The following is a 15,361-nucleotide window of genomic DNA, read 5'->3' as shown; positions in this document are numbered from 1 at the left end:
TCACAATATTCAATGGCTTCTCTGGACTTTACCTTAACTTTAACCTGCAGAGGACTATATATCAGCATGATTCTACATATGCCAGCTCACAATCCTCTGAATGGCATGTGGGGTTAGCTGACTTGCAGTGCAGTACTGGTCACCGGAAGTGAAGTGTCTATAAATAGCATGGGAAATCCCAGTGTTTTCACAAGATAGGGGTATATTTAGAAATCATTATGGAGATTAGGCTTCACATCACAAGAAGCAAAATGCACCTATAAAATGTACAGAAATGTTTTTCCTTTCAGAAACTGTTTAAATTTTTTAAATGAGATGAGAACTTTTTTCACAGCACTATGAGGAACAGGGGTAATTTCTGCGTAGAACTATTTTTGCGTACATTCCAAATGCTCATTGGTTGAATTGGTGGTCTGTAACCTATATAGAGCAGTCTACATATGAAGATACATGTATATATATTAAATTAAACCTTGTTCAGACACATATTATGTGACAGGATAAATAGTAGTTATGCAAGGGAGAGTGTACATTTGTATTACTTGTACAGGGCACAATGACCAGTTTAGTTTATTTACATATATGTACAAATGTGTATTAATTCCTACATGTATCAATGAAAAATCATGTGGAGTAGATGTAAGATAGAAATAATGTCAATTGTTAATAAATAGACCAAGAATTAGTTTGCAATTCTAACTATTGCTTGTCTTCTCTGTTTGTCCAAACTTTAAAAGTTTTGGAGAATTTTATTATCCAACATAAAATGTATAGAAATGCCCATCATTTACAACTGGTAGTTACGATTTGGAAATTCCTACAGCCGATCACTAGGAAATCACAGCCATGCATTACTAATTTTAGTATGGGGCATTAATAGTTTTTCTTACCTTTAATAAGTGACAACTTTAAGTAAGAGTGATCTAATTCAATTACATGTAATTAGATTAGGAGATTTAAAGTTGTTGAAAGATGGTACTGGAACTGAGTATATTGAATTATTAGGTATGTTTAATCTTGTACTAGAGATTAATTATTATTTTCTTTTTTTTTTGGGGGGGGGGGGTGATTATTAGAAACAACACCATCATGATTTATTTTCATAAATATTTGATTCATCGAGATACAGACTTATTTCAAATTAAGGTGAAATCATATGTTTCAGTAATAGATATAAAGTTGGTTAAAAAAAGTATCAATGCAAAGCTTTTTCCATATTGGCCCTGTAATATGCCCTTTTTATTAATAGCCTCGGATGGCTGTAATGGCCATTATTAATACCTCGGGCATGTAACAGGGCCAATACAGAAAAAGCCATACATTAATACTATATTAACATGATGCCCTTATTGTTTGCCTTGTGCAGTCAAATATGGTAAGATGCCCTTATTGTTTGCCTTGTGCAGTCAAATATGGTAAATACATGTAGATTTGTGATATTAAATATCTGAAATCTACACATTTCATCTTCAGTGCTCTTAGTAATAACACAAATTGTATGTCTTTAAATGACATGAAATGTAAATACTTAATATGAGTTTGAATTAAAAAAAAATATGATAATATCTTGAAAACTATAATAGATAGAATGAAACTTTTGATTGACGAAATGATCCTCATGATATGCCCTAACAAAGTCTTCATGGAGTCATACTTGTCCAACACCATTTTGTTACAGTTATTGCCTTTGAAAGCAAAAATTTAAACAGATGAGGGATTTTGGCTCCTGGGAGCCTCTTGTTTATATGTTCCAGGCTCATCCAGTATTGAGTCATAAGTTGTAAAATCCTGATTGTAGAAACAATTCTTAACTTTTTTTCATTTTTTGTGTCTTTTGTTTATCATATTCATATTTCTCATTTTGTCTTTTCAGCTTGGTGACTGGATACAAATTTGTCGGAAGTGGCAAGATTCCCCTGGTCCATGATTAATCCTGCTTGCACTTGTAGTCAGACAGTAGTTTGAATTAATAGGAGCAGAACAGATCCTCAGGTGAGTGGATTCTTTTGGATCTGACTTTCCATAGCCTCGGTTTACAGCCTCACACTTAAGTGTCACTGTCCCAAAACGAGTCTTAACGAAGTTTGTCCGACCAAATCTAATGTTGATTATATTACACCCAAGTCTCTTATCATCCTCTGTCATGTACAAGCATTTTGCTTCCACATCTGGCATAAAGTCTTTGCCCCAGTGATCTTGCTCAGTACCTTTACATACATAGGAGTATGATTTGTACTTTTCTAAACAATGTCTTGTATAACACGCAATGATACTATCTGTTGCATAGCTAAATCTGTTTACAAGTTTGTTCATATCTCTTGCAAACTCCCTAAGACTAAGAGCGAAGTTGAACCCTTTGTGCAGCTGTTGCTTAAGTCAAAAGCAAATCGTTTTTTTTTTAGCATTGTGCAATCTGTTTTAGTTACAAACTGTAGCATCATTTCATTAAATTTAGCATTGTCACAGTCTCGCATTTGTGATTTGGCTAAGTATCTGGTGTTGCGACGGTTCTCAGGTATGATAACTAAATTTTCTTCTTGTTTCCGGCTAAATCCTCTGAATGTATGACTATCACCATCTGTTGTTAATTGTCCAAATATAAATGGTCATTTAGCATATCACCCAGTATTTCAAAATACCTCTCTTCATTGCCTATTGTAGCACTCCATTTCATGTTGGCTGAACAGTTACCAGGATAGCCTGGGCACTCTGGATCTCGTCCAAGTGATCTTAGATTGCTTGCTGTCTTACAAAGTATGTTTGCATCATGAAACTATAAGTTTCTTCTTTACTGTTACATTTCTGCTAGTGAGCTTCTAGCTTGGGTAGAAGGCTGAAACTGTGTTGTTCTATGGTGACAAGAATTTTTTTTGTATTGTGTGTCAGTTTCAGCTAGTATAGGTGTGTTTTCTGGGAACCCATATCTTCAAAGTGCCATTTTTAGCTCGCCTGGCCAAAGGCCATATGTGCTATTGCCATCACTTGGAGGCATCATGAAACTATAAGTTTCTTCTTTACTGTTACATTTCTGCTAGTGAGCTTCTAGCTTGGGTAGAAGGCTGAAACTGTGTTGTTCTATGGTGACAAGAATTTTTTTGTATTGTGTGTCAGTTTCAGCTAGTATAGGTGTGTTTTCTGGGAACCCATATCTTCAAAGTGCCATTTTTAGCTCGCCTGGCCAAAGGCCATATGTGCTATTGCCATCACTTGGAGTCCGTCGTACTTGTCCGTCGTCGTTAAACAATTTTTCAAAACTCTTCTCCTCTCACACTACTTGACCAATTGGTACCAAACTTTGTATGAATATTCTTTGGGGTATCCTGCATAGAACTGAAGTGGGGATTTTTGATCCATCAAAAAAAAAGGCCTCCGTTACTAAAAATAGAACATAGGGGTCAGACAGTAGTTTTTTGCATATATCTCCAAAACTGTAGGTTTAGCTGATTTAAAAAAATTTTCATTTTCATATGATAAGCCATGTTGGAGTTATTGCTCTTTTTCAATGTTTTTTCCTATTTTTAATGTTATTTCTTTAAAAAATCTTCTCCTTTGACACTGCTTGACCAATTGGTACCCAACTTCTAATGAGTGTTCTTTGGGGTATCCTGCATAGAACTGATGTGGGGATTTTTGATCCATAAAAAAAATGGTCCACGTTAATGAAAATAGAACAAAGGGGTTAGACAGTAGTTTTTCACATATATCTCCAAAACCATTAGGTTTAGCCAAATTCTTTCAAAATATGATACGATCCTTATTTGTAGGACTACAAAAGTCTTCAGGCATAAGAGTTGTTAGATGCCTCCTTATAAGAGTTATTGCCCTTGACAGGGGAAAATGACAGGTTTTTATTTTTTCAGTTTTCAGCCAATGTCTTGAAAACTATGATAGATTTTAACTTTCATTTGCTGAAATGATACTTATGATAAGTCCTATCAAAGTTTTCTTGAGTCAAAATTGTTGGGGAATTTCTTGTTTAATTTATTGCCCTTGAAAGGCAAAATTCAACCAGGTGAGCGATTCAGGCTCCTAGGAGCCTCTGGTTTTCAGTGACTTGGCCACTGTTGACCCTGATTTGATCAGACTACACACAGTCTGATGATAGAGTTGCCAGTGCCCTTGTTGACTTTATGGATTGGCGTATGGATTCAACTGGAAAAATTCCTCGCATAGTTTATATTTGCTGGTACAGTACTTCTAATAGCGTGATTAAGGGGCTCAACTTATATGTAGCAAGCATCACTTTATCTAGGCGGTAGTTTATAATTTGTTGTAAAACATGTTTGGACTTCTCATTTGATTCAATTTCAAAATTTCCCTGCTTTAAGTAAGCATTTTTTTCAATCCAAGTCTTAGATTTCTTAATTTTTGAACATGCAAATAAATAAAGTTAACATTTTGAATGGTTACCACAGGAACAGTTCACTATGATACTATGGCATCAGTAACATATGATAGTTTTGATAGAGCCCCATCAGGAATTTTGTAGTGTCATGTATTCTGCTTGTCACCTTGCTGCTATGTCAGAAGCAAACAGCCCATGGAGGTGTTTTTTTGGGGGGGTTTTCAAGCGAGCTGGCATTATATCACACACACTTGACAGATTTGTCACATACTTCCTATGGTTGGCTGACATGGGTCTTTTGTTGAGGTAATGTACTGGTTCAGTTGAAGTAAGACCTTTGTTGACCATGCTTTCTGCAGCATTACATACACTACTGTCTGGATCTGTGGTTACTTCATTAAGCTCAAACCCATCTCGCAGTTCTTGCCCAGGCTTGTTCATTTCCAATACTGTCTTGCATGTTAATTTAGTTTTTAGCTCACTTGGCCAAAGGCCATGTGAGCTTTTGCCATCACTTGGCATCCGTCGTCCGTCCGTAAACTTTTACATTTCAATCTTCTTCTCTGAAACCACAGGGCCAAATAAAACCAAACTTGACACAAATGTTCACTGGTATGAGGGGATGAAAGTTTGTGATTTTGGTGCCGATCGGAAATTCAAGATGGCCGCCACCGAGGATCTTAGTTTAACATTGGACCCTATGGGAGAAACATGTAAAAATCTTCTTCTCGGAAACCACTTGACCAAATTAAACAAAACTTGACACAAATGTTCACTGATATGAGCGAATGAAAGTTTGTGATTTTGGTGCCAATCGGAAATTCAAAATGGCCGCCTCCGAGGATCTTAGTTTAACATTGGACCCTATGGGAAAAACATGTAAACATCTTCTTCTCGGAAACCACTTGACCAAATTAAACAAAACTTGACACATTAAATGTTCACTGATATGAGGGGATGAAAGTTTGTGATTTTGGTGGCGATCAGAAATTCAAGATGGCCGCCACCGAGGATCTTAGTTTAACATTGGACCCTATGGGAAAAACATGTAAAAATCTTCTCGGAAACCGCTTGACCAAATTAAACAAAACTTGACACAAATGTTCACTTTTATGAAGGGATGTAAGTTTGTGATTTTGGTGCCAATCGGAAATTCAAAATGGCCGCCACTGAGGATCTTACTTTAACATTGGACCCTATGAGAAAAACATGTAAAAATCTTTTTCTCGGAAATCGCTTGACCAAATGAAACAAAACTGGAAACAAATGATCGTTGGCATGAGGAGATGAAAGCTTGTGATTATTTTGCCATTCAAAATGGCTGCCACTGTGGATCTTAACTTAACCAAAGTTTCCGCTCGAGAAAATATACATCTAGAGGTCGCCACATGATCTTCAATAAGTGGGAAATTTCCTCCATGTAGCAAGCTCTAAATTGCCCCAATAAAAACAAAGTGGATAAATCAGTGAACACAATACTGAGGGGGGGCTGGAGGGGGTCTGATCCCGGAATCCCGACTTTATTTTTACTAAATCCCGAAATCCCGAACAACAAAGGAACTTAAAAACTGCTAAAATCCCGATTCCCGGTGGATTTATTTCCCGAAATCCCGGGCTTAATTCTCAGAAATCCCGAAATCCTGAGCTTAAAAACCTCTGATCCCAGCATCCCGAAAAAGGTCCGGCCCTTCCTCAATACTATATCAGTTTATCATTTATGGTAAGAAACTAAAATGTTTTAAAAAAAGACAACTACATGCCAGTGACTATATTTCCTGCCTTGGGACAGGCGCAAACAATATGCAGCGGGGTTAAACTAGTTTTGTTGGATCCAAACCCTCCCCCTCTATACGGTCAAAGGCTAAAATAAATACAAAGTTAGACACACAGTAAAAATCAACCTGAAATACATCCAATTCATTAGAAAAGTACCTCAACAATTATTAACAATAACATAGAAGACAAACAAATGAGGTATAAACAATGAATGCTCGCAGTTACTGAAAGCAAGCTCAGGACACAAATAAGGATGACAAATCTTCAAGCCTCCCAACACAAAAAATATCAGTTACAAAACTTCCAAAGGATTTAGAACTGCAACATCATAGACTATGTTGGTCTAGCAAGAAGTTGTGCAATGACTAAAATGCTAAAATATGAATGATTAAGTTATAATGTAATGATCTAATAAGAGTATCAATATTTTTTCCTACAAAGACAAGATTTAATGATCTGACAACAATGTCGAATTTATATCCTTTATGAATCAGTCTATTTAAATAATTCTTAAGATTTGATGGACATTGTTTGCATTTATGTGCCTTGTAAACTATATTTCCATACAAAACTGGATGTGAAATGCCTAGTTTAATAAGATTAGTTTTTTAGCAAAGTAATCATGTTGGAGGCTAAGAAACGCTGTGTTTTGCAGAAATTTCATGGATTCCGCAAAACAATGGCAATTTCTGCATTTTTAAAGGCCTGGTTCCGGATTTTAGTATGTTGGGGTTGCAAACTATGCATTATGTCCCCTTTCCAACCTGTCCCATGCAATAATTCCTGTTTACCAATGCTTTAAATTGCAAGAAAATCTTCATCTAAGGAAAATTCCTTGTAAATTTACGCAAAATTATATGAAATATTTAGCAAGTAATTAAACCAGATGAGCGATACAGGCTCACGTGAGCCTCTGGTTTACTGTATGCTTTTTCTTTTTTATGAGCACAGCTTTGATTTTTGATTTGTGGCTACAACATAATGTTTGAATGTTTCATTGTCAGTTACAGAGAAGTTAGACTGTGTTGCTAGTTGGAATGGCGTTTTTCCAATACCTTAATATATTCTGCTGATATAGATTCCATCGGCCTGGACATTTTTTGTCTTAGGATCCTAGCCATGTAGTCTTTTCACCCTTTTTACCTTTTCTCTCTGCATTTTCATGTCTTCATTTTTCTTTTCTGTTATTTTAGCCACTTAATTTGATCTATACTGCATACCTGATACAGATGGAGGGGGGATATTTGATGCCATACAAACTTGATGGTAACTTGATGTACCTATTGGTGTGTGTTGAAGACCCACTTGCCTGCCTACATTTACATGTATTTTGGCTGCACGACGACCGTGCTTGTTGCTTTCAACGTCTTCGTACAAGTTAAAGGTTTTTGATTTGTATTTGCACTTAGTACACTTTGCCACTTCTGTTCAAGCTGAATCCCATTTCTGTTCTTTCAATAAATCCTGTCTAAGTAACCTTTTTACTTCGGTGACATTTGTATGTGCTCCCTAAATACTTTATTCTACATGTCACTATTTGTTCCTATTGTTACAGTTCTATTTGTCTTTCTTTCAGATCTGTAGGCACAAATAAAAGTTTTTACTATAAATTTCCTTCTAATTCAATTTTAGAAAGGATTTATTTTTCATATAATCAATCAGTTGAAAAATGGTCTATTTAATTACCTCCCTTGTTTTCATTATTTTTTTTATCATGCACCATTTACATCATATGCTCATATTTCTGTTTTCCATATCTACTTTTTATAGTAATTTCATAACTGTATTTCTTGACAGTGAATAAAAATAAAAGTTTTATGTAGGTTTCTCTTGTTTTTAAGGATTTCAAAAAAAAATGGGGGGGGGGGGCTATTTTCATGTGTTCTACCATAGACATTTGAAAAACTCCAAAACTCTCTATTTTACATATATTGAAAAACTTTCTTTTTTTACATGTATAAATATAGCTTTCATATATCAAAGTACTTCTGAATAACTTATTTAGTTAGATTAATGTAAAGATTTGTCTTGTGCAGTCTTAATTTTATTCTCAGCACATTTTCCACTTCAGTCTTAGCTGCCTGATTTGTACACAGCAACTGCACAGATGTCATGGAGACTGGAATTTCTGTTGAATGTTCGCTTGTTGGAGATTTAGTCACAAGATCATATTCATCCAGTGTTAGTTTCACAAAATTAGTCACTTGTATTTCATATACTTCAGAATTTGTATGTGTAAGCCCTTTATTGTGGGGTGTGTTTCCATTCCTAAACTTGTATTTTTTCAAGTGAACAGCATAGTGTCCCTTTTTTAAAATTTTGTCATGAAATTACATTGTAAAATTCTAGAAACAATATTTGATTATCATTACCAGATATTCTTGTGCCTTTTTTTTTGGTTAAGAGGTTTTCTTCAAGAAATCAACAGAATTTTTTTTAAATTGAAAAGTCAGGGGTTGAAAATTCCTAAAGCCCGATGCCCAGGACTAAAAAAAATGCACCTCGGGACTTGTCGTTTTTCAATGAAATAAGTCTGTCGGGCATGGCAGATCTAAAAAAAATAGAACTAATTTTTGAAAGATTTCGTTGTCATTATTTGGACCATGTTTCTTGATCTATTCCCTGACCTATAAATAGTAATAACTTTATTTTTAGAATGGGTATTTACTAGATCGATCTATTGATTAGTCATTCTCAAGTCTGAATCACACCTGCGCTTGATCAGACACATTTTTTGACATGCTACAAATTTTATTAATCAAGCGCTGGAATGATAAAGATCAAATTTTGTTGATAATTTTTTGAGGATAAGATCGTTGCTCAATTATAATTTCACGGTTAAAAAAAATGCAGAAATGGAAAGCTGATGACAAGGCATCAGATGTGGAGATGGAATCAATTGACACTGTGTCTTCTTCCCTGCAAACCTAGAATTATACATAAGAATATCAGATAACAAAATTGCATTTATATTGATCGGGACTTGACATAACATTGTTCGGGCTTAGTGTACAAAAGATGAAAAAGTCCGGGGCTCGGGTCTTCCCAAAAAAATGTTCAACCCCTGAAAGTTTTGCTGAATAATATAAAATTTACTCTGGCCACAAGTGGAGGCAAGATACTAAATAAAGCATAATATTTGGTCTTTGAATATAAAAATGAGTAATTTACTGAAAAATATTTAGGTTTGATGGAATTTGTTCCCTTATAGGTATAAAACCACTAAATATTCATGAGATCAACAAGCACTGCCCATTTTGGGGAGAAAAATTTGAGGTAAGGAAATGAGTGCCAGAACTTAGACCATTGAATAACACTGCTTGGTTTGAATTTTTTTCTTACAGTACATTCATTTTTCTAGTAATTTTTATTTTTTTTTTTCAAGAACTGAAATATTTTTTTTCACCAAAGATCTAAAGAATAGGGATGTCCTGTATAGAAACACAGTGCTGAAATACATTGTTTACAAACAAGCCATGTGAATTGCCAAAAAGTTCTGCATGACCATATAGTTTGACGGCGGCATAAGATGAAACTATATATCTTTTTATCTAAACAATATATGAAAAATCCAGGTTTTGAATGGTAAAAAAATATGGGTGTTGATTTTGTGATGGCTAAGCATAGAAAGTAATGGGAGTTTTTTTCCAGGATTTATACCTATAAAGGAGAATGTTTGGTAAGGACCCTTTTTTGCCTCTTAATTTGGGCTTTTTTGAAAATTTGATTATCTGATTTCTAAGTAATAGCAGTATAGTAAAATGGTGGCAAACACTGAATTTAAGATGTTTTTGACAAGATTTATGATTTTATTCCAGAAATAACTGTGTGCATTTACGAGACTTTTACAAAAACCTTGAACATTTCTGCAATTTTTACGGTGATTTTTGTGTGGAGCGGAAGTTGCCACACATCTGTTGACTCAAGATATTTTTACACGAGTTGTAACTGACAATTATATACAAAATATATGAAGCAAGAGATTCAACATGCATGTGGCCATTGTTCAAAGAGTAATAAACTACACAAAATTTGGTGTTTTCCAGCCTTTTTAACAGATTTTTCCAATCTCGGTCAAGTTTGAAGGGCTTATATGTTCAAATTATTACCATAAACCAATCAAATCAACTATAGAACACATTAAAGGGCTTGAGAAACAATATTAGAGTTTCTTCATGTAGACTTTGTTTTTGAGGCCAAATTTTGCCCTTAACAAACCAACTTCTTTGTCGGCTACAACCTTATTTCCCATGGAAGTTATAAAAAAAACTTGTAAGGTATTTCAAAACATATCACATTTACTCAAGATTTTTTTTAAAAATTTATCGCAAACTTTGCCTGTAGTAATAGGTACAAGTATTGTATTGATATTCTTGAGTGGGTCTACGTCAAAACATGGAGGCTAATAAAATAGTCAGAGTTCCTTTTATGTTTTTTTTTTTTAAACAGCTGCATGTAATTTTTAACTTGAATTTTGGCCATATTTAAAGATGTATCCAAGTAGATAAAATGTGTGATTTTTATATACAGATTCAAAGACAGGAAAGAGGAGGTATGTCCAGTTGATAAGGAGTACTGCAGCACAACACCACCAAAGTGAAAGTAGAAAACATGTGCTTTTGACTTTAAGGTTTGACAGTTTCCCAATCTTTGTGGATTGGTCTAGGTTTTTTAAGTTAAAATCAAATTTCTTGAAACATTCTATATGCATGAAAGTTGTACATGTATCATAATTCAAGATATTGATCATTACAATATAATTACAAATTAACATATCAATGATATAATTGATACACACTTTTTATATAACATCATAAGCAACATAAAATTATGGATAAAATAATAATAAATCATCATGGATACGAGACTAACTAATTACCTCACTTATGTTACATTCCTTATGCATTTCTTCCTCTCTGATAATTTCAATAGAAGAATTTGTTTTTTCCTACCTACTGACCTAAGCTTTAAATCATTGGGTTGAGAAACAGCAAACAAACATATTTTTGTGTTTGGGCTGATATAGAATTTTTCTGTGTATGTGTGCACACTTACATTTGAAAGTAAAAATCACTCACCTAATGCATTTTTGCTATTCTTAATTGATATTTTTTCTAAAAATAATATATATTTTTGAGGATTTTGGTCACTTAATATCAAATTTATTCATGTTTGCCATGTTGTAGAACAATTTTAATGCAAATTTCTATTATGACGAATATTGTAGTTGTTGACAGGTCTGGAATATCTTCTTTTATCATACTTTAGTGATATTTCTTGCAGTAAACCATAAATTGTTCATGATTCAGTCTGAGGCCTAATTTGCATAGCATAATGCATAGAATTTCAAGTATTGTGGTATAATTTTGGCAAATTGTGTTTTATTTCATGTATTAAAAGTAATTATCTGTTTTTTATAGGATCAAGCAATCAATGATAGATGTCAGTTGCCAGGTTGTTTAGGTTAAACTGAACAACTGTGCCCTGCAGCAGCACCATAGGTTTATGTATTTGGAAACTGTTTGAAAATAACATTCTTAAGAGATTTTTGTAAGCATTTTTATTTGTTAGCATATAAAGCACAATCAAATTGTGTAGTTAAAATGTTGATTTTCTACTTTTCCAGAAAAAAGAACTGCATTTTAGTAAAAAATGTGTTTTTCATTGCTTAATTTACCTAGTAGGTTAGAAAGCAAGAGATGAATAAAATAAGTAAATTTTACAGTTTTGTTTATGTATTGGGGATATGTTTTTTATAAGAAATACACTTCTTTATCAAACTAATGATGAGAGAGTTCAAGGATTATAGTGGAAACTAAAAGAATGTAATTCAGAGACAAAGACAGGCATGGATAACTGACACACAACCAAGAATAAAAAATCACTGAAATATTATACAGCAGTCCCCCTTTCTAGGGCCCCTCATTTGAAAGACCACTCCTTTCTCCTGGCCATATTTCTCTTGCATTAACTCTTTTATATACTAATTAACCCCTTTTTGAAGGCCACCTTTTTTCGGCCAAAAATATCCTTTGTCCTCTCAAAAACAACCATGCTGTTGTTTATTGACAACTTTGATAACAATGATAAACCAGAAGTTTGAGACCGGATGTTCAATAGTTTGACCTGAAAGGTTAAAGTTACACTTCTGTGATTGCACAATTGGTAAACAAAGATGACATCTGTTAAAAAAAAAATGAAAGTGTTGACACTCGAAAACAAAGTTAAAGTCATTAAATTAACTGAAAAGGGTCACAGTTTGAGGAAGCTGGCGGCAGATTTTAAGGTGTGTAAAATGCAAATTCAAAATATTATTTGGAAAAAGGAGAACATTTTGATTATGAAAACAGTCTGACATCAGTTCATTTTTCAAAGTAAATCTGGTACAATGTACACGTTCAAGTTCTTTTAATGAATGCATCTTATTTTTAAATACATTGTTATATTTTAATGTGTCATACTTGCATTTTAAACAGATAATAAAAGGCATTTTAATATTCATAAAACATGTAACAGACATTATCTGGATTATACATAAAGGTCCTACAAAAGAAAAGCAAATCTGTTACATAAGGAACATTTTGTATATATTTTCAGCCATTTTGATTTTCAGATCAATTCCTTTATAGAGACCACCCCTTTTGTAAAGCCTCTTTTATGTTGCAAATGGGTTGTTCTCTCGAGAGTGGGACTACTGTACATGCAAGGTAAAACAGAAGTAAATAAGCATCTAAGACTCCACAAAAACTGGAAGCATAACCATAGTGCACTGATATGGTAAGCATCCTCTGTTTTTCTAGCAACACCCGCTCAGTTGCTCATAAAAAGTCAATTCAGGGAAGAAGAAAAAAGAAAGAAAAACTATTGGCATTTTGTACAAATAAGTATTCATTGTGCAGATGGATTCACTACAAGTTCATGACAGCCATAAGTAATATGGTTTTATTTTGTTCAGTTTTCATTATTTATGGATTGAACTGCATTGAATTTATTTCTTTTTTTCAGGAGGGAAAAAAGCTGTCTTCCTTGATGTGTTCAGTGATTGTAATATTCCCAGACAAGGGTCAAACTATAGTATTAGACCTTTGTAAATATTTATTTGTGTCATAAAATGGATGTATTTTTTGAAAAAAAAAACACTTTTCCTATTTGTTCACCCAGGGGAATGGAGGAAAAATAGCATTTATTTTCCGGCATTAGGTTGATCAGTCACGTACCCTGTTCAAATGAAAGGAAGAAGAACTTTGGAATAACAGATTGGTATACTGACACAGTTTGTAATGAGCATTTTTCTCTCAGATTTTTAAGGATAGAAGTTTAAAAAAAATAGGTTTATTTTATTTTAGAAAATACATAGAATATGAAATTTTGATAGATTGCATATTACAAATGAGTGTGGAAAAAAAACTGCTGAACTTCTGGTACCTTTAAACTTCTGTATGAATGGCGATTCATGTCGCAATAAGGATATTTCTATAACGATGCTTTTTAGCTCACTTGGGGTCCGTCGTCGTCGTGGACAAATTTTAAAATACCTTCTCCTCTGAAACTACTAAACTGACAGGTTTTAAACTTTGCATGATTATTCCTTAGGGTGTTTTGCACAAAATGATCGTTGGGATTTTTGATCATTGAAAAAACATGGCTGCTGTTACTAAAAATAGAACATAGGGGTCAGATTGCAGTTTTTTGCAAACAACTCAAAAATCGTTGCCTTTAGCAAATATCTGGCACAAATAAAATTGTTCAGCATCATGAGATGGACCTATGCCAAAATTTTCAAAATGATTGGTCAACTGATGTAGGAGTTACAGCCCCGGAAACAGATTTTTTTTTTGGATTTTTTGCATGTGCAACTTTGAAAATCTATTCAAAATCTATTGGACAGAATTCAATGAAATTTGGCATTTATGTTTCTTAGGGTATTCCACACAAAATGGTTGTTGGAATTGTTGATTCATGAAAAAACATTGCCGCCGTTACTAAAAATAGAACATAGGTTCAGATGGCAATTTTTTGCAAATAACTCAAAAATCGTTGCCTTTAGCAAATTTCTGTCTTGGTAATATTGTTTAGCATTATGAGACAGACCTATGACCAAAATTTTCAAAACGATTGGTCATACGGCCCCTGAAACAGTTTTTTTTATATTTTCGCATATGCAACTTTGAAAATCTGCTTCTCAAAATCCATTTTACAGAATTCAATGACAGTTAGCATACATGTTCCTTAGGGTATCCCACACAAATTGACCGTTCGGATTAAGACGGGTTTTTGAAAAAAAAAAAAAAAAAATTGTTGCCTTTAGCAAAATTCTGGTTCAGGCCATGAAAATGCTATGAAAAGCATTTCCTGCATTTGACAATTTAGTTGATTTTAACTTAGCCTGTCTCATTCCTCAAGTTTTTCAAATAAGGAAATGGTTAACCAGGTGAGCGATTCAGGCTCTCTTGAGCCTCTAGTTTCTTTTGTGATAGTTTTAACTACTTACTTGAATTAACATTAAATTAATTGGTAGTAGCATTTGTTTAAAGTATAACAACACTTTGAGGGAATGGGGTTATTTATATAATTTAAAGTATTTTTCTCGCAAGTATCATGATACTTGATAATTGTGTAATGATAATTGTTGAAAGTATTTGTATTCCACTTATTTTAAATAAATTGAAAAAATATATGTTGCCTTTCCCTTATCTTTTACCTTTACTTTTGAACAACACTTACCAAAATCCATCCACGTTTTTTTTTTAAACCCTTAGCAAAGTTACCCTATTTTCAACAAAGAAATTTGAGCAAATTGACCAATAAGTGGTCAAATACCAATGGCAGTGTTTTCAGTTAGTCCTTCGATAGGCCTCAAAGTTATTTAACTCTAATGTCTTAAAGTGAATTAATTTGTCAATCCAAATTATTTGGCCATTTCTGTTACACTAAAAAATAACATCAGAAGGAGAAAGAAGACTTTGCCTTAATTGTAGTCATACACAAATCAAAGTAGTTCTATCCCTAGGTGGCACTAAAAAGTTCAGTTAAATATCACTAGAAAATAAACAACAAAAATCTTCTAGTAATTTTGTGTGAAGCGAAGAGCTGAGAAAAGAATTAATGGTAAAAATTTCAACCATTTAAATAACTAATTTTAGAATCTGATCATACACCGATTTCTAACTTTAGGTCAAGGTCTGTTGTATCCTTTATCTCAAAAGTTTTTTTGTTTTTTTTTTATTGTTGGGGGTGGGG

General features: G+C 33.6%; 1 long non-coding RNA gene across 1 annotated transcript; it reads left to right on the top strand.

Moving 5' to 3' along the window:
- The first annotated feature begins 55 nt into the window (after positions 1-55).
- LOC148614479 (uncharacterized) lies at positions 56-14,798 on the top strand. The gene is made up of 8 exons (XR_015923691.1): positions 56-200; positions 947-1,005; positions 1,874-1,992; positions 7,315-7,505; positions 8,193-8,302; positions 10,652-10,751; positions 11,542-11,671; positions 13,127-14,798. It is a non-coding gene; the product is annotated as an uncharacterized LOC148614479 (long non-coding RNA).
- The last annotated feature ends 563 nt before the right edge of the window (positions 14,799-15,361 follow it).

This window comes from Perna viridis, chromosome 6 (genome assembly GCF_037379345.1).
Source record: "Perna viridis isolate PV_CMFRI_1.1 ecotype Kerala chromosome 6, ASM3737934v1, whole genome shotgun sequence".
Taxonomy (NCBI): Eukaryota; Metazoa; Mollusca; class Bivalvia; order Mytilida; family Mytilidae; genus Perna; species Perna viridis.
The sequence above is the reverse complement of the archived record's forward strand: the minus strand, read 5'-3'. Positions and strand labels throughout refer to the sequence as shown.